Consider the following 23,970-nt stretch of genomic DNA (forward strand, 5'->3'; position numbering starts at 1 on the left):
TATAAAGGATGCAGACTGTGCTAAACACCCTCAATGCCGAGCAATCAAACCTCATTAGTGACCTGCATGCCAACATCAAAGCCTTTAACAACTGGATCACTATTGGTGCAAACACCTGAGTCCCCCTGAGAATGTCAGACACTCAAGAACCAACACACAAGCCAGCTGGTACACTGAAGATCTTAGAAAGTCAAATGGCACTGCAAACAGCTGGAGAGAAAATGGAGACCCACTAATGACACCATTGCAATAAACTCTTACAAGTCTGTACTCAGGAATTACCACAGCCAACTCTATGAGGCAAGAAAAACAGCCCTAGCTCTCAGACTAGAAAACAGCTCCAATAACTGCAAAAAGCCCTTCAATATTATCAAAGAATTCTCCAACCCCACAGCTGCCACCAACCCCATCACCCCTTCACAAGATCTCTGGAACAACCTCTCTGATTTCTTTCACCACATAATCGTCAAGATGTACAGCATCTGGACACAAGAACTCATCAACTAGCTGCCCACCACCACCAAATCAGACCACCAGATCACAAACTGGAAACCCCTAACCTCGGAACACACCAGCAAATCCTGACAACAGTGCACTCCTGGGCCCCCACCAACATAGGCCCCACAATATCTACAACATGGGAGGAAGTCAGATCTCTCTTCAGCACCATCATCAACACCTCTATCCAAAGTGGAACTTTCCCAGGCAACTGAAAACACACACCAATCCCAGCTCTCCTGAAAAAGCCCACAGCAGACCCAAAGGAGCTCAGCAATTGCAGACCTATCTCACTCCTGTGCTTTGCATCTAAACTCTTGGAGAAAGCTACCAACAAACAACTCTCCAACAATCTTGAAAAACACTACCTATTAGACATATCACAGTGTGGATTCCACAGCAACCACAGCATGGAAACTTCTCTCTTTGCAGCAGTGGATGACGTACGGATCATCATGTACAAAGGGGAAACTGCAGCACTCATATTAGTCAACCCCTCCACAGGCTTCAACACTGTCTCACACAGCACCCTCATAACAAGACTCTACAATTCAGGAGTAGAAAGACGCTCCCTGAGATGGCTGGCCTCTTTCTGTCTGAAATGATCCAGCAAGTAAGACTCCTGCCCTACACTTCATCTGCGGAATCCCTCCAGGATCTTTGCTCAGCCCTACTCTCTTCATCATCTACTCTTCAAGGGTTTTCTTGGTGGTGATGGGCAGTGAAAACTGACCCTTAATTCTGGGCTTCTAAATCAGGGAAGTGAAATTAGAGGTCTTCCTTTGACAGCCCTTACTTGGCATTGCAGTCGGGGGAAGGGGTTAATCACAGTGGGGCTGGGGTAGTCTCCACTGTGATTAAACCTATGGTCTGCCCACATTTAAATCGGGTGGGCTGACCACTATGTTGGCAGGAGAAACATTGTCACAATTGCAACAGTATTCCCTCTCCAGCAAAATATAAATTAGGCCCTAAGTGACTAAATGAAACCTGTGTGCCAGAACAACATCCCCCATCACCGAGTGGCTAGGGATGTAAGTAGGTCTGTATACAATTGCATGGTGCTGCTGACCTCAGACTCTCTCTCCACCATGAGACTGACACTCTTTTTCATAGCAGCTGTGACCTACTGACTGTACTACAGCTACCAACAAATGCACGTTGATTGAAAGAAATCAAATCTCTGTAACAACTTGTGCCATAAGTTCACTAGTATATCAGATATTTGTGCTTGGCTATTACATGTAATTAGCCCAGCGAATGTATCACCACCAATGTGTAAACAAAAGACACAGAGAAAATACATAGCATTAGAAACGCTGCTTTCGGAAGACATATTAATGCCACAGAAAATCTAGTGGGTCAATAGTATTTCCTGGGTCCTGTGTGTCCAATTACAGCAGCAATATTTGTTACAAGGATTGTTTACCAGCCTGTTAATTACATAATATGAAGTCCATAAAATAGCACATTGCAGTGTGCTGGCCAGTATATCACCCCAAAACATCATAAAACATGTTGTTCTAAACTTTCAGTCTTCCCAGACCTCAATTGCTTAAACCCTTACTGCAACAGAGTGCTGCTTAGCTTTGAATTTCTTGCCCAGTTTGGAAGTTGCACAATTGTTTTATAGTTATGCCTCACAGTCCTTCACGGTGGGATGAAGCATCACTGTTTTCTAGGTATTATAATCTGTTCTCTGTTGAGAACCGAAAAAGAATCAACTGGATTCCTTCTCTCCAAGTATGCTGTAGCCATTAACTAATACATTGGACATGCAGCTGGAAAATGTCCTATCCATATTTGGGATACTCACCCTCAGTTGCCAAATTCCCTGCCACGAAAATCTGGATTTAAAATTACTGCTAAAAGCTTAATGCCAAAGGCCACCTTGCCTACTCTCAATTTAAAGAAACTCTCAAGGTACATTGACAATGTGTACTCAAAATACAGATGAGATGTTCTCCAACATATGTCAATGTACAAAATACCCACTTTCTAATATACGATAAGAGATTGTCTATACAAATACAAGGCTCTTGAACAATAACAATGTTTTTCAAAAGAATGTTGAGTTATGCATCAAAGGTTTGGTCTCACTTGTAATAATTCAGTGAGACCATCTTTAGGACTGTGTCTTTCGAAAGAGGATAACGGACCCCTTTGAGGCCAACTTCAGACTGGGCTTGAAATGGCGTAATGCTTAGGAAAGCATTTAAAATACAAGCCAATCAGTAAACATCTCACGTGTATTTTAAAAACACATTGTCAAAGTACCCTGAGTTTCATATTTTGAACCCCTGAATTTCTGTGTTAATTATCTCTATTTGTTTTGAAATATGTTTGAAAATATATACACCTGCTTGTGCATATAATTGTGCATTCTTTTGTATATGAGTCAAATAATTATTCAATTCAGTTGGGATGTCATATTTTGACATCACAATTTTGCAACAAAACTTTGTTGAAAATATTGTTTTTAAGTAGATCCCTTGTTTGCACCTTTACTTTTCTATTTATTTTTAGAAAGTTGACATTTTCTTACTTTAACCATTCTGTGCTGCTGCCTGTCACTGAATACACGTCTGGGTGGGTTGCAACTTGGCTACTGTGCATTCCCTCCAGACAGCCACACACAAAAGGAGCTTAGGTGTAAGCTAACTGAGTGGCCATCTGCATGTTGATGGCCCATCCTGGGCACGATGGGAGGGAGTGGCTGACATTTGCATATGAATAGGCTGGGTCCTGAGCCCTCGCAAAGGGTTGCATAACTAGGTGCACTTCAGACACCTCTCTTTGAAGTCTCCCCCACTTCAAAGGCACTACTGTGTTTAAGTAATGTACCTCAAGCACCACCAAATCAGTACACTTCTGGACCTGAGGACATTCTGCCAGGAAGAAGAACTGCTGTTCTACTGTCACTCTGTTGGAACTCTACTAGACCTTCCTGGACTCTTAGGGGGTCAATACAACATTGGCGGTAAAAGCCGCTTACCGCCGTGCAGAAGACCGCCAATACACTGCTGCGGCCGCGGAATTCCGCCACAGCTATTATGACCCACATCTCGGAATCCGCTGAAATTCAGACACCCAAACAAGTCCGCCACACCAAAGGTCAGTGATAAACTGACGAAAATAAAACCTCCACCGTCACGCCAACAGAAACACGCCCATGCTATCACGACCCACGAATCCACGGAACGGTCTTTCAACCGCGGTATTCCATTGGCGGTACACACCACCGTGCTCAAAATACACACACACATCTCCAAAACACCGCCACATTGGACAATTCCAAATACACACACCTGATACACATACAAACACCACTCCCACACAATCAATACACTATAAAACACACACCCACATCACCCACAAACCCCTAAGACAAAAAATTATAGACGGAGAGAGAGAGAGCAGAGCATAGACAACCCCACCACACAGAGGCACACAACACCATCACCCACACAACATCCACGCACAAAACACCCCACACCACTACACATCACAACACTCATCACCACATACACCACCCCACACATCACCTACACCACCCCATGGCACGGCAAAGACACCCCAGGTTTTCAGAGGAGGAGCTCAGGGTCATGGTGGAGGAAATCGTACGGGTAGAGCCACAGCTATTTGGATCACAGGTGCAGCACACCTCCATAGCTAGGAAGATGGAGCTATGGCAAAGAATTGTGGACAGGGTCAACGCAGTGGGACAGTACCCAAGAAATCGTGAGGACATCAGGAAGAGGTGGAACGACCTATGGGGGAAGGTGCATTCCGTGGTCTCCAGGCACAACATCGCGGTTCAGCGGACTGGCGGCGGACCCCCACCTCCTCCCCCACAACTAACAACATGGGAGGAGCAGGTCTTGACCATTATGCATCCTGAGGGCCTCGGAGGAGTCGGTGGAGGAATGGGCACTGGTAAGTCAAATCTTAACTATTATATACCCCACCCTACCTGCATGCTATCACACACCCCCACCCTCACCCCTTCCCCTATCACTCCAACTCCTCACTAATGTACTAATAACACAAACCACCCATCCCAACACCAAGCCCTGCATGACACAACAAAGCATGGTCACCCCTCACTGAAGCATGCCCACTGCACATACCCATAACACCCCCTAACCATCATCACACAAGCCCCCACACAGGAATACTAGCACTGGGGTACATGGTCACCCACCCATTGAACACCATGTCACACACAGATGCAATAATCTTGCTTTTACACCCCTGCAGGACAACTACCCAACGTCACCAGACAGGAGGGTCCAGACATCTCTACCCCACCCACAGAAGAGGCCCACAGTGATGACAGCAGCTCTGGCCAACTGGATCCAGATGACCAGCCCGGACCATCGTGGGCCTCGGGACAGTCGGTTCCCCTCGCACAGGCACAGCCCAAAACTGACCATCCACCCTCTGGAAACGGGCCCATACCTCCGTCCCCAGGACACGTCAATCAGCTGTGTGTCCACCACTACAGGGAACCCAGGATAACCCACCACCCCAACAACAACAGGGGCCTGGGGGCAGTGGTAGTGGGCTCACGGTCCAGGGGACGGAGGCCCAGGAACACAGGGGAACTGGGAGGGCTGCTGTGCGACAGGGGGCAGACAGGCCAAGGGAACCCACTCTCCACGAGGCCCTCTCCTCCATCATGGGAGCATACCACCACTCCTAGGAGACGATGGCTACGGTCCTGGCCAAGTTTCAGGAGACCCCGCGCCTGCAGGAGGAACAGTATTTGGGCTACAGGGAGGAACTCAGAACGATCAGCTCTGCCATGGGCACCATCGTAGGGGTGCTGAAGGACATACAGAACACCATGAGGGACACCGTGGCACTCCAAGGGGCCCCTGACACTAACCTGGACGATGAACTGCCTAACACCTCCGCCGGCGCTAGTGTACAGGACGCCCCACACCAGCACCCCACCCCCTGCAGATGGAGAACCACCCTGCAAGCGCTCCCTGAGATCCAGGAACAGGAGAGAGCATGATGGCAAGACCCCCGGCAAGAAATGAGACCACCCTGATTGTCATCCCACTGTCCCACTTTGTAACCCTGTCCATATTGGAACTGCCCCAGCTCCACTTCCTATGCCCATATGGGCAATGCACCTGTGAGACTAATAGACAGGAGTCTGCCATGGACATTCCTCCACCATCACCCCTCACCATTTTACCACCCCCTCCAATAATTAGCACTTCAATAAACACCCTTGAAGCACAAAACAATCTGGAGTCAGTCTGTGATTTTGAAAATGTGTATTAGCTATGACAATGACAAAATGCGTTTTCAAATGTAATGTCAACATACCTATGTCACACATCACAAGTCCATGAAGGATGCAAGCAGATGACACACGTTGGTAACCACACCTGTGAAACTGTAATGGAAATGTACAACTCAGTTACCAAATAGTGCTTGAAATTGACAGACAGGGTAAAGGTAGAAGTGTGAAAGTACTTGTAGTAGGCAAGAAAGGGTTCTCTCCTGTGTGTCACTGGAAATATTGCTGTATGACTGAGTCCCTGTTGTCAATGTCTTCTTCCTCTGCTTCCTCCTCCTCACTGTCCACAGGCTCCACAGCTGCCACAACACCGTCATCTGGACCATCCTCCTGCAGAAAAGGCACCTGGCGTCGCAAAGCAAGATTGTGAAGCATACAGCAGGCGATGATGATCTGGCACACCTTCCTTGGTCAGTAGAATAGGGAACCACCTGTCATATGGAGGCACTTGAACCTGGCCTTCAGGAGGCTGAAGGTGCGTTCGATCACCCTCCTAGTCTGCCCATGGGCCTCATTGTAGCGTTCCTCTGCCCTTGTCCTCGGATTCCTCACTGGGGTCAATAGCCATGACAGGTTGGGGTAACCAGAGCCCCTAATAGCCAAACCCGGTGCCTCTGGAGTTGACCCATCACATAAGGGATGCTGCTATTCCGCAGGATGTAGGCGTCATGCACAGAGCCAGGGAACATAGCATTTACCTGGGAGATGTACTGGTCTGCCAAACATACCATCTGTACATTCATGGAATGATAACTCTTCCGGTTCCTGTACACCTGTTCACTCCTGTGGGGGAGACCAGAGATACATGGGTCCCATCAATGGCACCTATGATGTTAGGGATATTTCCAAGGGCATAGAAGTCACCTTTAACAGTAGCCAAATCCTCCACCTGAGGGAAAACGATGTAGCTCCTCATGTGTTTCAGCAGGGCAGACAACACTCTGGACAACACGTTGGAAAACATAGGCTGGGACATCCCTGATGCCATGGCCACTGTTGTTTGAAAAGACCCACTTGCTAGGAAATGGAGCACTGATAGCACCTTCACTTGAGGGGGGATTCCTGTGGGATGGCGGATTGCTGACATCAGGTCTGGTTCCAACTGGGTACACAGTTCCTGGATTGTGGCACGGTCAAACCTGTAGGTGATGATTAAATGTCGCTCCTCCATTGTCAACAGGTCCACCAGCGTCGGTACACCAGAGGATTCCACCATCTTCTCACATGTCCCAGCTGACGGTGCCTAGGAAGGACAAAAGCGACCACAGAGTCAAGCAACTCAGAGGTATGTACCCACAGCTACACAGAACACGAAACATAATCCAAAAAGTTGTCTGTATGTGTGTTGAGTCCAGGCCTAGGTATGTGTGATGCAGTTGAAAATGAAGCCATGTGGGCCCCTGAAATGGTGGCTGCCTGACCTCTAAAGTGGGACAATGGGATGTGAGGTAACTGCGCTGGCGTTGTACGCCATCGCGGTAGGCGGTCGAAGACCGCTGCGCAATGCTGCATTGGTTAACATTGGACCATATGGGTCCCAGGAGCCAATGACGAAGTGCGCCGGCGGTGATGATAGGCACCGCCGCGGACGTCACCGCCGCGGACGTCACCGCCATTTTCTATCTGTTCAATCACTCGATACCTGATCTTCGACAGGAGAGGACCTATACTGCAAGTGCTGCTGTGACCTCGGTCTGGAAGAGACAATGGCACGTGCGTCTGGGGAAAGGGTCCCTGCCTTCACTGCACAGGAGTTGGAGAAGCTCGTGGACGGGGTCCTCCCCCAGTACACGCTACTCTACGGTCCTCCAGACCAACAGATGAGTACATAGGGTGCAAGTTGTAGGGGCTATGCGTGGGTGGAGATGGCTGGTTGTAAGAAGGAAGGGGCAGAGTTCTGCGAGCATGAAGGAGTGTGAATGCATGTGCCACATGGCAAGGCTAGGGATGTGGGCCACTCACTTCGACGGTGCAGTTGGTAATGACTTCTCTTCTTCCCCTGTACATGTCATGTAGGTCAGCACACACCAGAAGAAGGATATTTGGCGTGCCATCGCCAAGGACGTCCGGACCCTGGGGGTCCACCAGAGACGGAGCACCCACTGCCGTAAAAGATGGGAGGACATTCGCCGCTGGAGCAAGAAGACTGCGGAGGCTCAGCTGGGGATGGCCTCCACCTGATGTTCCGGATCCTGGCTGTGGCCTACCCTGAGTTGGATGGGCGCTTGAGGGCATCACAGCAGACACAAGGGGGTGAGTACACTCTCAATCAGCTGACTTTGCGCGCAGTGGAGGGGTCTGGGTGGGGGAGGAGGGCTGTGGGTTTCCCTAGGCCAGGGCGAGTTCCGTAGGCTAGGCCCCTCCGTAATGCAGGCCATGTGGCACCCCACCCCACCTCTGTAGAGTGCCAGGTACAGGAATACATGCCCCTGTGTCATCTATGTGTGCAGATGTCCACAATAGCCATGTAGGCCATATCCCAGGAACTGCATCAGTAGAGCCCAACAGCGCGGCGTAGTGCAGGGGGCTGCTGTGTCTGTATTGTCCGCCAACGGTAGCGGTAAGACATGCACTCCACCTGTCTTTCTTCTGTCGTCCTCCCCCCTTTTTGTGCTCTCCCTGTTCTTTTGTGCATTAGCATCATCAGGCGGAGGTACAGTGGCACCGGAGCACGAGGGGGCTGCATCCCACATGGCCATGGAGGGCCACACCACGGAATCAGAATACACCAGTGGGACGGAGGGCGAGGGGAGCTTCACGGCGGTCACCGGATCAGCAACCAGCGACATGGACTCGTCCTCCGATGGGAGCTCCCTTGTGGTGGCGGCAACATCTGTGCCCCCCACTTCTACAGGTACAGCCGCCACCCCCCCTACCAGCACCGCCCACCCAGCAGCCCCTCAGCCTTCGCCCCGTGCCCGCTCACCCAGGAGGTGGGCATCACCTTCGCCCCAGGCACCTCAGCCCCTGCCCCAGTCACCTCTGCTGCCCTCAGTGAGGAGGCCATTGACCTCCTCAGGTCACTCACTGTTGGGCAGTCTACCATTGTGAATGTCATCCAGGGTGTAGAAAGGGAGTTGCAACACACTAATGCATTCCTGGAGGGCATTCTTTCTGGTCAGGCTTCCCATCATTGAACCCTGCAATCTCTGGCCTCAGCAATGATGGCAGCCATTGTCCCTGTGTCTAGCCTCCCCCCTCCAACTTCCTCCACGCAGACCCAATCCCCTGTACCTCTGCCTATCCCAAGCACACCATCAGACCAGCCTGCAAACACGTCAACACACAAGGGAAGCTCAGGCAAACATAGGCACCACACATCCCACAGGCACTCACACAAGCATCACCCACATACAGACACAGCAACATCCACTGCCTCCACTGTGTCCCCCTCCTCGTCGTCTCCCTCCTCCCTCCCAGTGTCGTCTACACTCTCACCTGCATGCACTACCACTACAGCCACTAGGACTCGCACCAGCACACCCACCACCACACCCCGCTCACCTGCACTCTCTACCATTTACACGTCCCCTGTGTCCTCTCCCAGTGTGTCTGTGACGCCCCCTCCTAAAGTACACAAACGCGGGCACACACACACCCAACATCCATCCACCTCACGACAGCCTCCAGAACATGCACCTGCACCCAAATCATCAAAAGTTACACCTCCTACAACCACCTCCTCTTCCTCCACTCCCAGACCCCCTCCAGCTACCCGTCCCAGTGTTCGTCAGAAACTTTTCCTGAGCAATGTTGACCTCTTTCCCACAACCCCCCCTCCAATTCATAGGTCCTGTACTAGCACCTCAGCCAAAAAATCTCCGGTACCAGTGGTGACTGTTAGAGGTATGTGGAGTGCACCGGGCACCAGGGCAGCCAGTGTGACACGGAGCCAAAGCACAGCCAGTCCCCCCCCTGTGAAGCACCAGAAGTTGGACAGTGCCCGACCTGATAGGGGGAAGACTCCAGCCGGCAAAGCCGCTCACAAGGGTCCCGGGGGGAGTGTCGAGTCAGCTGTGACTCCTCCCAAGGTGGGGAAGGGGCAGAAGAAAGAGCCAAAGTCTGGGAAGAGCAGCACGGTGGAGAAGGCCGCCATCATCCCCGCTGCCCAGGAGGCCACCGCCAGCCCTATCGTCACTGGTCAGGAGACCACCGCCAGAGTCAGTGCCCAGGAGGGCAGTCCGATCGTCCCAGGAGGGCAGTCCGATCGTCACTGGTCAGGAGACCACCGCCAGAGTCAGTGCCCAGGACGGCAGTCCGATCGTCACTGGTCAGGAGACCACCGCCAGAGTCAGTGCCCAGGAGGGCAGTCCGATCGTCACTGGTCAGGAGACCACCGCCAGAGTCAGTGCCCAGGAAGGCCCTGGCAGCCACAGCCCTGCTGGGCAATGAGGGACCGCCATGGCAAACACCGCTGCACAGGTCAGAGACAGCAAACTCAAGCACTGCTGAACAGGGCAAGCACCGCTGAACAGACCGCCATGGCAAGCACCGCTGAACAGGTCAGAAACTGCAAAGTCAAGCACAGCTGAACAGGCCAAAGACCGCTGAACAGGGCAAAAACCGCCATGGCAAGCACCGCTGAACAGGGCAAGCACCTCTGAACAGGGCAAAGACTGCCATGGCAAGCACCGCTGAACAGGGCAAGCACCACTGAACAGGGCAAAGACCGCCATGGCAAGCACTGCTGAACAGGGCAAGCACCGCTGAACAGGGCAAAGACCCCCATGGCAAGCACCGCTGAACAGGTCAGAAACTGCAAAGTCAAGCACCACTGAACGGGGCAAAGGCCGCCATGGCAAGCACCGCTGAACAGGGCAAAGACCGCCATGGCAAGCACCGCTGAACAGGGCAAGCACCGCCAAGTCAAGCACCGGTAGCCCATGTGCGGCAGGGGCAGTGACGGAACTGGGACCATCACGGGGAGAGTGATGCACTCTGGGCACCAGTCCCCCTCCAGAACCAGTGGAGAACAGCATCCACTACCTCAGTCCTTAACAGGATGAAGCACTCTGGGCACCAGTCCCCCTCCAGAACCAGTGGAGAACAGCATCCACTGCCTCAGTCCTTAACAGGATGAAGCACTCTGGGCACCAGTTCCCCTCCAGAACCAGTGGAGACTGTCATCCACTTGAGAGACTGTGGCTTTGCACTCCCCAGGATGGTACAGTGGGCAAACAGCCCACTGAAAAGACTTGTGAGACTTGGCTTTGCACTCCCCAGGATAAAGCAGTGGGCAAACCACCCACTGAAAAGACTTGAGAGACTGTGGCTTTGCACTCCCCAGGATGGTACAGTGGGCAAACCACCCACTGAAAAGACTTGTGAGACTTGGCTTTGCGCTCCCCAGGATAAAGCAGTGGGCAAACCACCCACTGAAAAGACTTGTGAGACTGTGGCTTTGCACTCCCCAGGATGGTACAGTGGGCAAACAACCCACTGAAAAGACTTGTGAGACTTGGCTTTGCACTCCCCAGGATATAGCAGTGGGCAAACCACCCACTGAAAAGACTTGTGAGACTGTGGCTTTGCACTCCCCAGGATGGTACAGTGGGCAAACCACCCACTGAAAAGACTTGTGAGACTGTGGCTTTGCACTCCCCAGGATACATCAATGGGCATGGAGCCCGGTCGTGGATCTGGCGTGGTGCTGTCATCCGGCTGAGGTGCCTCCCCTTTTCCCCCTGAGGTGCCTGTTATATTTCTATCTAATGCCCCAGCAGTGTTCTCTCCATTTCTGGTCAGGTATCTGATGTGGGCCTCGCCCATGCATTTTGGGCCCAGTGGTCCACGGACATTAAATGGTGCATACCTGCACTACTAATCGTGATGTTTATTTTGTTGCATGTGTATATATATCTGTATATATTAGCTTACTGTATTTTGATACATTACAATGGTTGAACTCATTTCCTTTTGTCTTTGCATTCTTCCTGGGGGGTTGGGGGTTGTTACTGTGATGTTTGGATATGCATTGGTGTGTGTGTTTTAGTGGGTGAGGGTCGGGGTGGGGGTGTTGCGTGTGTGTGTCCCTGACTTTTGCCCTTCCTCTCCCCTATGTCGTAGGTTCAGTACTCACCGCTGTCTTCGGCGCCGGCGTTGCTGATGATCCTAGAGGAGCAGGAAGACTATTGCAGGGAGTATTTGGAGTTCCGGCTCCATGGTGCCCTCGTTCCTCGTGGAGTGTGTAGAGGTGAGCGTTTTCCCATTGACATGACTGTTTCCGCCGTGTTTTTATCCACAGTGAATTCGCCCCGGAAAAGGTGGCGGATTGGTAGGTTGTGATACTGTGGGCAGTACTTTGTCTCCTGCCTGTCTGTTGGCGGTGACCGCCGCGCTGCTTGTCTGTACTGCCATGGCGGTCGGAGTGTTAAAGTGGCTGTCTTTGTTGGCGGTTTCCACCACGGTCATAATTCCCTTTTTTTTCCGGCCTGTTTGCGGTCTTATCGCAGCTTTAACACCGTACGCCAGGGTTGTAATGACCCCCTTAGTTTGCTATGTCTGCCCTGCTGCCTTCGTTGCCTGGGAGTGGGAAGGACTGGACCTGCACTTCTACATCCCAAGAGCCAAAGTGATTCCAAGGGCTTGGTGGCTTACCTGCTGTTCTGAAGTCTCAGGGAAATCAAAAACTTCACTCCACTCTGCTACAGCTTCTGGATTCAGTTAACTGTGAGTCCTATCCTACCAAGTGGTGGCAATCAGGTCCTGAGCCCTTGGAAGTTTTATTTTGCAACTATCGTCTACATAAACCTATGCACCAATGTCACTGTGCCAATCAGAACCACTGCATCTCTACTCAATGCGAAACCATCGCTGCTGTTGCTAGGGATGAGGACATTTCAGCACCAACTGCATGGCCTGGAATCAGCGCTTCACTCTGCCCGACACATTGACTTTGCATCACGGGCTGCCCAGCTCGATGATGATGCATCACCTTCATCGCAAAGGGTTCAATGCTACACCTCTAAAACGTCAAATCAATGACTGGGCTGCTCATCTACCATGCATCTCTGACTGCGCACAACAAAACCAGTTCATCGCATTCACATCGGCTTCTCAGTTCCTCGCAACGGATCCTCAATGTTGACGCATTCCTCCACACAAGGTACTGTTTTAGAGGGACAAGTATGATCCCTGTAGCCAGCCCACGCTCCATCAGGGTCAGCCTGCATTTTGGATTTTCCCAGGTCTAACGTGACCAGATAGCCCTGATTGGTGCCTTAAGATTCTAAGCACTATATTTGCAGATATTCTTTAAAAACTCATATCTCAACTTCTACCTATTGGATTTTTGTCATTTTGTTCTTATTTTTTTCATTAAATTAAGCTATTTTCTAACTTGGTGTGGATTGTTTTTGTGTGGTGTTTTCACTGATTTACTATTTGAAGTGTTGCACAAATACATTAGACACATTGCCTCTTAAGTTAAGCCTACCTGCTCTGTGCCAAGCTCCTAGATGGCGAGCAGAGGTTAATTTATGGTGAATATCTGACTTACCCTGACAAGGACTGTGGTTCCTGTTTGGACAGGGTACACACCTCTGTCTACCAAAATCCCAATTTCTAACAAGTAGCTTTTAGTGCAATAACTTAACATAGAGTTTGGTACAGTGAAATAGCGTACAGTTGTTAACAATACAGTGTAGGGCCGTCCAGTAAACTGGCATAGCCAAATGTTTAGGAGAACAGTGTAATAGAATACAGTACTGTGGTGTAGACTGGAGTGGAGTATGGAGATGCTGGGTGGAGTGGAGTAACATACAGTGGATTAGCATTGAACATGAAGGCATATACTGGAGAGTCATAAAGTGAAATGGCATGTTGTAAATAGCAGAGAATGCAGTAGCGTAAAGTAAACTCTTCTATGGTAGAGTTGCGTAAAGTGGAGTGTGAAATTAAAATGAATGGTACAATAAAATTATGTACATGTAAAATTATATCTGAGAAATTATAATTATAATCTCTAAATGCTTATTTAATTTTAATTTTGTGACTATATATATATATATATATATATATATATAGATACATACATCTATATATATATATATATACATATATATATTTATAAATACTGTAAGTAATTGTAAAATGTAAAATGTAATGTAATGTAATAATGTAAAATGTAGTTACATATTGTGCTATAGTATACTGTGCAAAGGTCATGTTGTACCACAGTACATGGGGCTTAGAAATGGTGATGTGATTGGTTGATGGCTGTGTTTACCAAAGGTAAAAGTCAGCCATGTTGTTTATATGACAATTTTGCATTATTGTACTTCAGTGTTTCCCTGACTTGTGGGTTAGGGTATTACATGTAGTTGAGTATTAAGTTTTATTATTGTTAACAACCTATTACAACTTTCATTAAGTGGTAGTAGGTTAACTTTTTTGTTTTGAAAATTGCATATATTATCCACCTATAGATTTTTTTTTAAATTATACCTTAGTAATTTTGCACTTGTCTGAGAAATATCTGCACATTTTAGGAGACTTCTTCTACACGTTTAATTGTCAGAGTAAATGTTTTGTGCAGTTGGCTAAAGAGGGTGTAAACAAAAAAGGGGTATCCCAAAACAGGCTGAAATTAAAAATATTTAACATGCACTTTTATATTTTGCATTTCGTGAAAACCAGGAGTTGTATTTTGCATAAACGTGGCAGGATTACACGTTATGGTGCACAGAAGTTTATTTTGAGTAGTGCAGGTAAGTAGTGTAATTATTTTATGCGTTTAAATGTATTTAAAGTTAGTAATATTTCTTATTGCGGTATTTTTGTGAAATGTTGGGGTATTTCACGGTAGTACCATGGTACATGGTTGTCACAAGTCGTTAGCTGATTAGCTAATCATTGGCATTACAAAAGTCAAAGGCAGCAATGTTATTTTATGTACACTTTCTCTGTGTTGTGCTTTACACCTTCTAATGTAGATAAGCATTAGGTTTGGTGTTTTTGTCATATCTTTTACAACATTAGTAAAAAGGTACTAGGTAGATCAAATTATTTCTACGTTTCTCAATATTTTTAAAATACTTTGGAGTTTACTGCTTTACCCCCAAAAAGTTTTTTAAGGTTGTCATTTTTGTTTATACATTTCTCTATAATTTAATACCAGTACACTGTGAACTGCTTTTTTGTTTAAAGTAACCTGGTATTTTTTACTAATGAAAGTACCCCATATATATATTTTTGTGTATATTTACTGTTAGAAATGGGGTCTTTGGTTGCCAGTCATGTTACCCCCTGTCCAAGCAAGGACCCTCTCTCTAGTCAGGGTAAGTTACACACAATCCAAATCATCCTGTGCCCACCCTCTGATACCTTGGCACTGAGCAGTCAGACTTAACTTAGAAGGCAATGTGTAAAGTATTTGTGCAATAAATCATGCAATAACACAGTATAACACCACAAAAATACACAACACAGGTTTATAAAAATATAGAATATTTATCAGAGTAGATTAAGGTCAAAACAATCAAGGTTTGATAAATACAAGTCTTTAGTTCCTAAAAAGCAATAAGTGTCTCTTGCAAGCACAAAGTACCTGGTTTGCATCTAAATTATCCGCACCGGACTGAATAGGAGGAGATGTGTGGAAAACTGGAGGGGCAGGGTGCGTCGGTTTCTTCGGGCTCACACAGACGATGTGTGGATGCTTTTCCACGCAGCAAGGGCTTTGCGTCGATTTCTGGCATGCAGGCTTGGATCTTCTTCAGGTTGTGGGATATTTGGACGCCTCAGGGTCGATGCAGAGAAATCCTGGGGGTGCAGGACGAAGTCACAGGAGCTACTTTGATCTGGTGGGCGATGCTGGGAAATTTCTGTTGCATCGCAGGCGCGGCGTCAATTCTTCTTGCAGGAAGTCGAGCTCCATCATTCTGGCTCGGTGATGCGTCAATCTGGTGGACTGTGCATCAACGTTCTGGTCGCAACACTGGTGCTGCGTCAATCTCCACTCGGGAAGCCGGGCTGCGTCATTCTGCTTTGGCAATGCAGTGATTTTCTCACTGCAGGGCAGGCTGTGCGTCGATTCTGGCAGGCTATGCGTCGATTTTCACTGCACAAGGAGTTCTTTGCAGAGATGAAGTCTTTTTGTCCCTGAGACTTCAGAAAACAGGAGGCAAGCTCAATCCAAGCCCTTGGAGAGCACTTCTCAGCAGAGCCAGAGGGCAGCAAGGCAGCAGGGCAAAAGCAAGGTGGCAGTCCTTTACAGCAAAGCAGCCAGGTGAGTCATTTGGGCAGCCAGGCAGTTCCTCTTGGCAGGTTGCAGGTCCTGGGGCAGGGTGTCTGTCCCAAGGAGTATCTTGAAGTGTCCAGAAGTGTCAAAATTGGTAGGGTCTGAGACCCAGCTTATATACCCAAAAGTGCCTTTGAAGTGGGTAAGACTTCAAAGAGGGGGTTTGAAGTGCATAAGGTCCCCTTTCAGTACAATCCTGTCTGCCAGGGTCCCAGTAGTGGATATGGCAGTCCATTGTTTGAGGGCAGACCACTGTCCTTTGAAATGTAAGTGTCAGGCCCTCCATCCTTCCAGCCCAGGAAGACCCATTCAGTATTCAGATGTGTGCAGGTGTGACTGAGCATCCAGTGTTTGAGGTTGTCTGGGTGAAATGCACAAGGGAGCTGTCAACCAGCCCAGCACATGTGTGGATTTAAGTGCAGAGAAATGCTCACTTTCTAAAAGTGGCATTTCTAACATAGTAATATAATATCCAACCTCACCAGTATGCCCGCAGAATTTTGTATTACCATTCTGGCCATACTAAATATGACCTGTCTACTTCTTTCTGATCAGAATCTACCACTCAAACAGTATATGAGGGGAGCCCTAATGTTAGCCTATGAAAGGAGCAAGCCTCATAGCAGTGGAAAACTAATTTAGGAGTTTTAAAACACCCAGGTATTGGTCGTGCCTTTTACCTACACAGCTCCCTGCCCTATGGGTTACCTGAGGCCTACCTTAGGGGTGACTTATAAGTAAAAAAAGGGGAGCTTAAGGCTTGGCAAGTACTTTTAAAAGCCAAGTCGATGTGATACTGGAACTGCACACCCAGGCCTTGAAATAGCAAGCCTGAGAAATGAGGGTGGCACGATCATTGCTACAGGCCCACTATCAGCATTTAATTTACAGGCCCTAGGCACCTGCAGTGCACTTTACTAGGGACTTCCAAGTAAATTAAATATGCCAGTTGAGTATGAGCCAATGTTACCATGTTTTAAGGGAGAGGGCATATGCACTTGAGCACTGGTTAGCAGTTGTAAGGTGCGCAGGGTCCTAAAACCAGCAAAAAGAGTGTCAAAAAGTGGAGGGAGGCAGGCAAAATGTTGGGGGAGACAACCCTAGGCTGTCAGGTCTAACATTTACATATGTAAAAAAGTAAAAAAAACACAACGCAGAACACAGGGAAACTCAAGCTAGAAACAAGATGGCTGCCTTTAACTTTTGTAAAGGTAGTCAGCTAATGACTTGTCATTGCTATATACGTTGGAAATACTGCAGCACTGCCCTGTCTACAGATTTCACTAAATTTAAAACTTATGAAATTCTTACCTTCTTACCTCACAGTACCTCACAGAGTCATCTGCACACCAATATATATTTAGTCCTTCCAAATTTCGTTAAAACCAAACTGATAATTTTCACTCTATTCAAAATACAAAAGTCAATGTGAAATGCATTGGATTTTACGCTTGTTTTATTACCCCTCCTTTTTTTTCTTTGTACCCCAGTTGACAAAATGCTGCAAAACGTTTAGGATTACAAGGATGAAATGATAAAATAGGGGCACTAGGTAACAATAACCAAAGGTTAAAGTAACGTTATAATTAGGTGAATTGCTCTCTGACAATGTTAACATTTGGAACTAAAAAAACACAGAAATTCAGCAGTTACAGTTTGCACCACTAATCATAACTTGACCCCTGCCATGTACTGTATATGAACTCACATATGACATCACTCATGACATGTTCTATGACATCATTTATGACATGTTCCATGACATAATTTATGACAACATTGATGACATTGATTACATCACTGATGACATCATCCAATGAGTGTGCTAGTTTGTTTATAGTTTACATAGTGACAAATAGATGATATTATATGACTTTCCTACATAATTTCATATAGCTTGGATACAGAGACTGATTATAAGTGTTTCCAAAATGCCTGTGCTCCTAATGCACCATAGCTGTGTAGTGGTATAGAACAAATAATTTTTTTTTATCCCACAGTAACTCTGTCTGTAGGTGACAATTCACTTTTGTTCATTATGCTTCAGACTAGCTTTTTCATTCTACAGAAAATACATTGTACAGAAGAGACATTCTATGTAGTTTTGCTATAATAGATCAGCTATCTGTAATGTTTTCACCACAGTGTGAAGGGTGCAGGTTCTTTTCCACCTGACATCTCTTGCATAGAGTGTACACTGTTCTTAGTCGATTTTTAAAAATACTCTGTTGTGCATGTCTCATCAGACTTTCACTGTCTGCAAACTGTGTAATCCATAGTAAACCCTTTCTAAAGGAAAAAACTGTTTACAGTACTTACTTTGTGGCTCATATCAAGTTCATTTCTCAATGTAGGTTTTTATTTTTTTATAAAGTGATGGCTCTCATGAGACACTCGTGAGAGCTGGATGCACTTCTTGTTCACCTCCCGCAAACCACTAACAAGATTGTACATTTAGAATTAAGTTAATTACTGTGTTGCACTGTAATTCTGAACAAAATAGAACATTACACAAAAATGAATTGTGTACTGTGTTATACAATGTGTGTTATACAATATATAAAGGAAGGAATTTTTTACGATCTTGTGAGATGCCCATGAGACACCCAGGAGAGGTCATGAAGAGGAAGCAAACCCTAAGGAAGGATTCTGATTGATTCTTATGGATGTCCTTATTTAGGAAAAAGGAGGTTCCATCCCTTTTGTTTTATTTCATTATTGGGCTTTGGCGAGAGAAGACATATTGGCTTGCTCTCCTATCCTGTTTCTCTTTCTGCAGAAAGATGTCTTCATCTGATTCAGATGAACAGCCAGGGACTTCTGCACCAGCTGAGCCACCACAGCCACCAAATGAATCCTCTCCACTAAGACTTCTCTCTCAGATGACAGGTGTGCGTAGCAGGGAGTGGAGAGAGACTTCCCTTTCCACTCATAACTCTCTCTGACGTGATGAGTGTGCATTTTAGAGTGTGTATATATAGACTGGCCTCTCCTCTCAGAACTATCTCTGAGATGATAGGTATGCATAGTAGAATGGGGGATCAGATACTAGCCTCCAAGCTGTGACATCTCTCTGAGATGACAGGTATGCATATTAGTGAGCAGAGAGGGACTGCCCTTTTCTCGCAGACCTATCTTTGAGAAGACAGTGGTGCATATTAGAGTGCAACATGGGCTGGCTTTTCCTGTGAACCTGTCTCTCAGATGATCGGTATGTGTAGTAGTGTGTGCAGAGAGACACCGGTCTCTCCACTGAGATCATCCATGATGACGGGTGTGCATAATAGGGTATGGAAAGAGAGTGGCCTCTCCTTTCACACCTCTCTCTCAGATGACAAGGGTACATAGTAGTGAGCGTGGAGGGACTAGTCTTTCCTGTCAGATCTCTCTCTCACATGATGAGTATACCTGGTAGTGATTGTGGAGGGGCTGGCCTTTCCTTTCAGACTCAGAAGACAAGTGTGTGTGGTAGGGTGTATGGAGAGTGACTGGCCTTTCCGCTGAGACGTCTCTCTAAAATTTACACAGTAGGGTGTATTGTGAGGGACTAGCCTCTCCTTTGAGATGTCCCTCTCTCACTCAGATGAGGGGTGTGTGCAGTAGGGGTGTTGATGGACTGGCCTCTCCACTGAGACCCCTATCTATGATAATGAGTGTCCACAGTAGGGTGTGGGAAAAGATTATATGATACTCATAAATCTTAGTAAATAGTACACTCTAACAAAGTGTACTTAAAGATCACCTACTCCTTCCTTTTTTTCAAGGTCCACGGTCGCAAGATTGTACTCATGACAATAGTTATCTCTTACACACTTTCTTTAAATAAAACGGACCTCAATATGCATTCTTACTAATGGAGTGTATTCAGAACTCATCTACCCCTTTTTACCATTCGCTATCTCACTACAGTCCCGCAAGATAGTAGAAATAAATTAAAAACAATATTCATTTATAATCTTCACAATAGTTATCCCTTAGTAATTTCTTCTCTAAATCAATGTGGCAGCTTGCCATTTTATTGCCCTTTCTGTGGATTTTGTACTTAATTTCCACAACAGCTCAAATTTTTCACAGTAAACTGTAATGGCTGCAATTTCTATTCTAATTTTGCCAGCCAAACAGAATGCTTGTGGGACTCATGGTGGCATCTCGCTCCCACAAGAGCACTAAGGCTCACTGTAAAAATTGACATCTTGATCAATCCAGGCCTCCATTTTTAAATTTGCGCTTTCCAGAGGCTCATAGGACCCTCACAAGCAGAACCATCAAAATATAGAATGATTAAATTTTTTGCCTCTCCAATTCTCCAAAACTACTGAATGGATTTATGCCAAATCACAAAAAGCACAATCTCTAGACCAAACTCTAGTTTCCTGCCAAATTTTGAGTAATTCTGATCAGCAGTTGTTGCTGTAGCCATGTTTAAAGAAGTCTATGGAAAATACATGGGTATTTTATGTTTTGGCACCCCCATTTTTACCCAGATCCTACTTGACAAATCACCCCAAAACATTCCAGGAAAGAGCTGAGGTTGCAAGACACCAGGTAGCAGTACAGAGGACTGGCGGTGGACCCGCACCTCCTCCCCCACAACTAACAACTTGGGAGGAGCAAGTCTTGGCGATCATGCATCATGAAGGCCTCGCAGGAGTAGCAGGAGGACTGGACTCTGGTAAGTCAAATCTGTACTACTATATCCCCACCCTACCTGCATGCCATTACAAACTCCTACCCCTACCCTCACCCCATCACTCTACCACCTCACACATACCCCACTATCACAACCCACCCATCCCAATACCAAGCCATGCATGCAACAACAATGCATGGACACCCATCACAGACCTGCATGGACACCCATCACCACAGCATGCACACTAGTGACAATCACTTAGCTAACCAAATCACAACTCACACAAGCCAAAGCTGCCTTGCTAAGAACAACCATAGAGGGAAACATACCCATGCACAAGATAGCACACGCAGATACAATACCACTGCATTTAATCCCCACAGGACTACCACTCAACGTCACTGGACATCCAGTTCCCCGACCGAAGAGGCCCACAGTGATGACAGCAGCTCTGCATGCCTAGATCACGATGACCAACCTGGCCCATCAGGGACCTCTGGACAGTTGGTTACCCTGCCACAGTCCCAACCCTCCACAGAGCCTCCCCCCTCAGGAAACACCAGCACAGCACCCACCCAGCGGGCCCATCCCTCTGTCCCCAGGACACGTCAATCAGCAGTGTGTCCATCACTACAGGGAATCGAGGCAACCCCACAAACCCAAGACAATCAGGGACCCGGGGTTAGTGGCAGTGGGCACATGGTTCAGGGGCAGAGGCACAGGACAACATGGAAGCTGGGAGGAATGCTGTGCGACAGGGTGAGGACAGGCCCAGGGAACCCATCCTCCACGAGGCACTTGAAGGGATCCTGGGAGCAGACCACTATTCCCAGGTGACCATGGGCCAGATAATGTACAAGTTGCAGGAGACCCAGCGGCTGCAGGAGGGACAGTACCTAGGGATCAGGGAGGACCTCAAGCACATCCACACCACCCTGGTCACCATTGCAGGGGTGCTGGCAGACATGGCCAACACCATGAGGGAGGCTATGGCACACCAACTGACACCTGACACCAACCAAACCGAAGAACAGCCTTCCACCTCTGCCGGCGCTAGTGGACAGGAGGCCCCGCACCAGGAACAACAGGCCACCAGCACCCCTCCCCCTGCAGAAGGAGCACCACCAAGCAAACGGTCCCTGCGATCCAGGCAGAAGCCAGAGAATATTGCCAAGACCCCCGCCAGGAAATAAGATTCTCCTGATTGTCACCCTTCTGTCCCACTCTGTTACCCTGTCCACCTTGAACTGCTATTGCTCCCCTTCCTATGCCCCATTGGACAATAAACCTGTGATACCAATAGGCTGGAGTCTACCCTGGACTTTCCTCCATCATCAACCCAGCCCATTGCAATACCCCCTCCACTTATTAGCACATTTATAAACACCCTTGGAACAAATACAAGTATGGAGTCTGCCAATTGATTCAAATATACATTCGTTTAACAAGCTGTAAACATTGCAATTCAACTATACAGTCATGTATACATAGGTATGACCTTTAGTGGGCAGCAGTAAACACACCAAGAGCCAGAGTGGGGCACAGAGATCTGAAAATAGAGATGCCAAAGGGTATAGTAAGTGGCCATAGAATATGGAAAATCAAGCTGCCATGTACAATGTCCAACACAAAATTGCAATGGAAAGTGAAGTTACAGTGTCTTACCTGTGTGTCACTGGAAGTACTGTTGAATGAGTGAACTTCTGTTGTCCACATCTTCTTCCTCTGCCTCCTCTTCCTCACTGTCCACAGGCTCCACCGCTGCCACAAGACCTCCCCCAGACTCATCTTCCTGCAGAAAAAGCCCCTGGTGTCTCAAGGCCAGGTTGTGCAACATGCAACGATGATCTGGCACACCTTCTTGGGTGAGTAGTACAGGGATCCACTTGTCAGATGGAGGCACCGGAATCTGGCCTTTAGAAGGCCAAAGGTTCTTTCAATTATCCTCCTTGTTCGCCCATGTGCCTCATTGTAACGTTCCTCTGCCCTTGTCCTTGCATTCCTTACTGGGGTCAGTCGCCATGAGAGGTTGGGGTAACCAGAGCCACTTGCAAATATTTGTGTACCATCAATGGCACCAATGATGTCTGGGATATGTCCCAGGGCATAGAAGTCAGCTTTCACTGTGGCCAAATCCTCCACCTGGGGGAATATGATGTAGCTGCACGTGTGTTTCAGCAGGGCAGACAACACTCTGGTGTACACGTTTGAGAACATAGGGGGTCATTCTGACTCCCGCCGGGCGCGGTCACCGCGCGCCCGGCGGGAGCCGCCAAAATACCGTACCGCGGTCGGAAGACCGCGGCGGGTATTTTGAGTTTTCCCCTGGGCTGGCGGGCGGCCTTCAAAAGGCCGCCCCCCAGCCCAGGGGAAAACGACCTTCCCACCATGAAGCCGGCTCGTAATCGAGCCGGCGGAGTGGGAAGGTGCGACGGGTGCTACTGCACCCGTCGCGTATTTCACTGTCTGCTATGCAGACAGTGAAATACAAGCGGGGCCCTCTTACGGGGGCCCCTGCAGTGCCCATGCCATTGGCATGGGTTCAGCAGGGGCCCCCAGGGGCCCCGCGACACCCCCTACCGCCATCCTGTTCCTGGCGGCCGAACCGCCAGGAACAGGATGGCGGTAGGGGGTGTCAGAATCCCCAAGGCGGCGCAGCATGCTGCGCCGCCTTGGAGGATTCTGACGGGCAGTGGAAAACCGGCGGGAGACCGCCGGTTTTCCTGCACTGACCGCGGCCAAAGCGCCGCGGTCAGAATGCCCTAAGGGGCACCGCCAGGCTGTTGGCGGTGCTCCCGTGGTCGGTGGCCCTGGCGGCCACCGGCCGCCAGGGTCAGAATGACCCCCATAGTCTGTGACATGCCTGATGCAATGGCCACTGTCGCTTGGAAGGAACCACTTGCCAGGAAATGGAGCACTGACAGGACCTGCAAAAGAGGGGGGACTCCTGTGGGCTGGCGGATAGCTGAAATCAGGTTTGGCTCCAATTGGGCACACAGTTCCTGGATTGTGTCCCTATCAAACCTGTAGGTCAGGAAAATGTGTCTGTCCTCCATTGTCGCCAGGTCCACCAGGGGTCTGTACATGGGGGGATGTCTCCATCTCATATTCATCCTCAGCGGTTTAAGTCTAGGGAGAAAAACGGTGAGCCGAGGGTCATAGTCACACATATTTTAAAATAAAAATGCATTTCTTCCTTTACAGAAACAGTATGTGAATTCGAGAGTCAGTTGCTGTGCCAATGTCTGCAGTGACACAGTTAGGTGCCATGGTTTGTGTCCC

Source organism: Pleurodeles waltl, chromosome 2_1 (assembly GCF_031143425.1).
Source record: "Pleurodeles waltl isolate 20211129_DDA chromosome 2_1, aPleWal1.hap1.20221129, whole genome shotgun sequence".
Taxonomy (NCBI): domain Eukaryota; kingdom Metazoa; phylum Chordata; class Amphibia; order Caudata; family Salamandridae; genus Pleurodeles; species Pleurodeles waltl.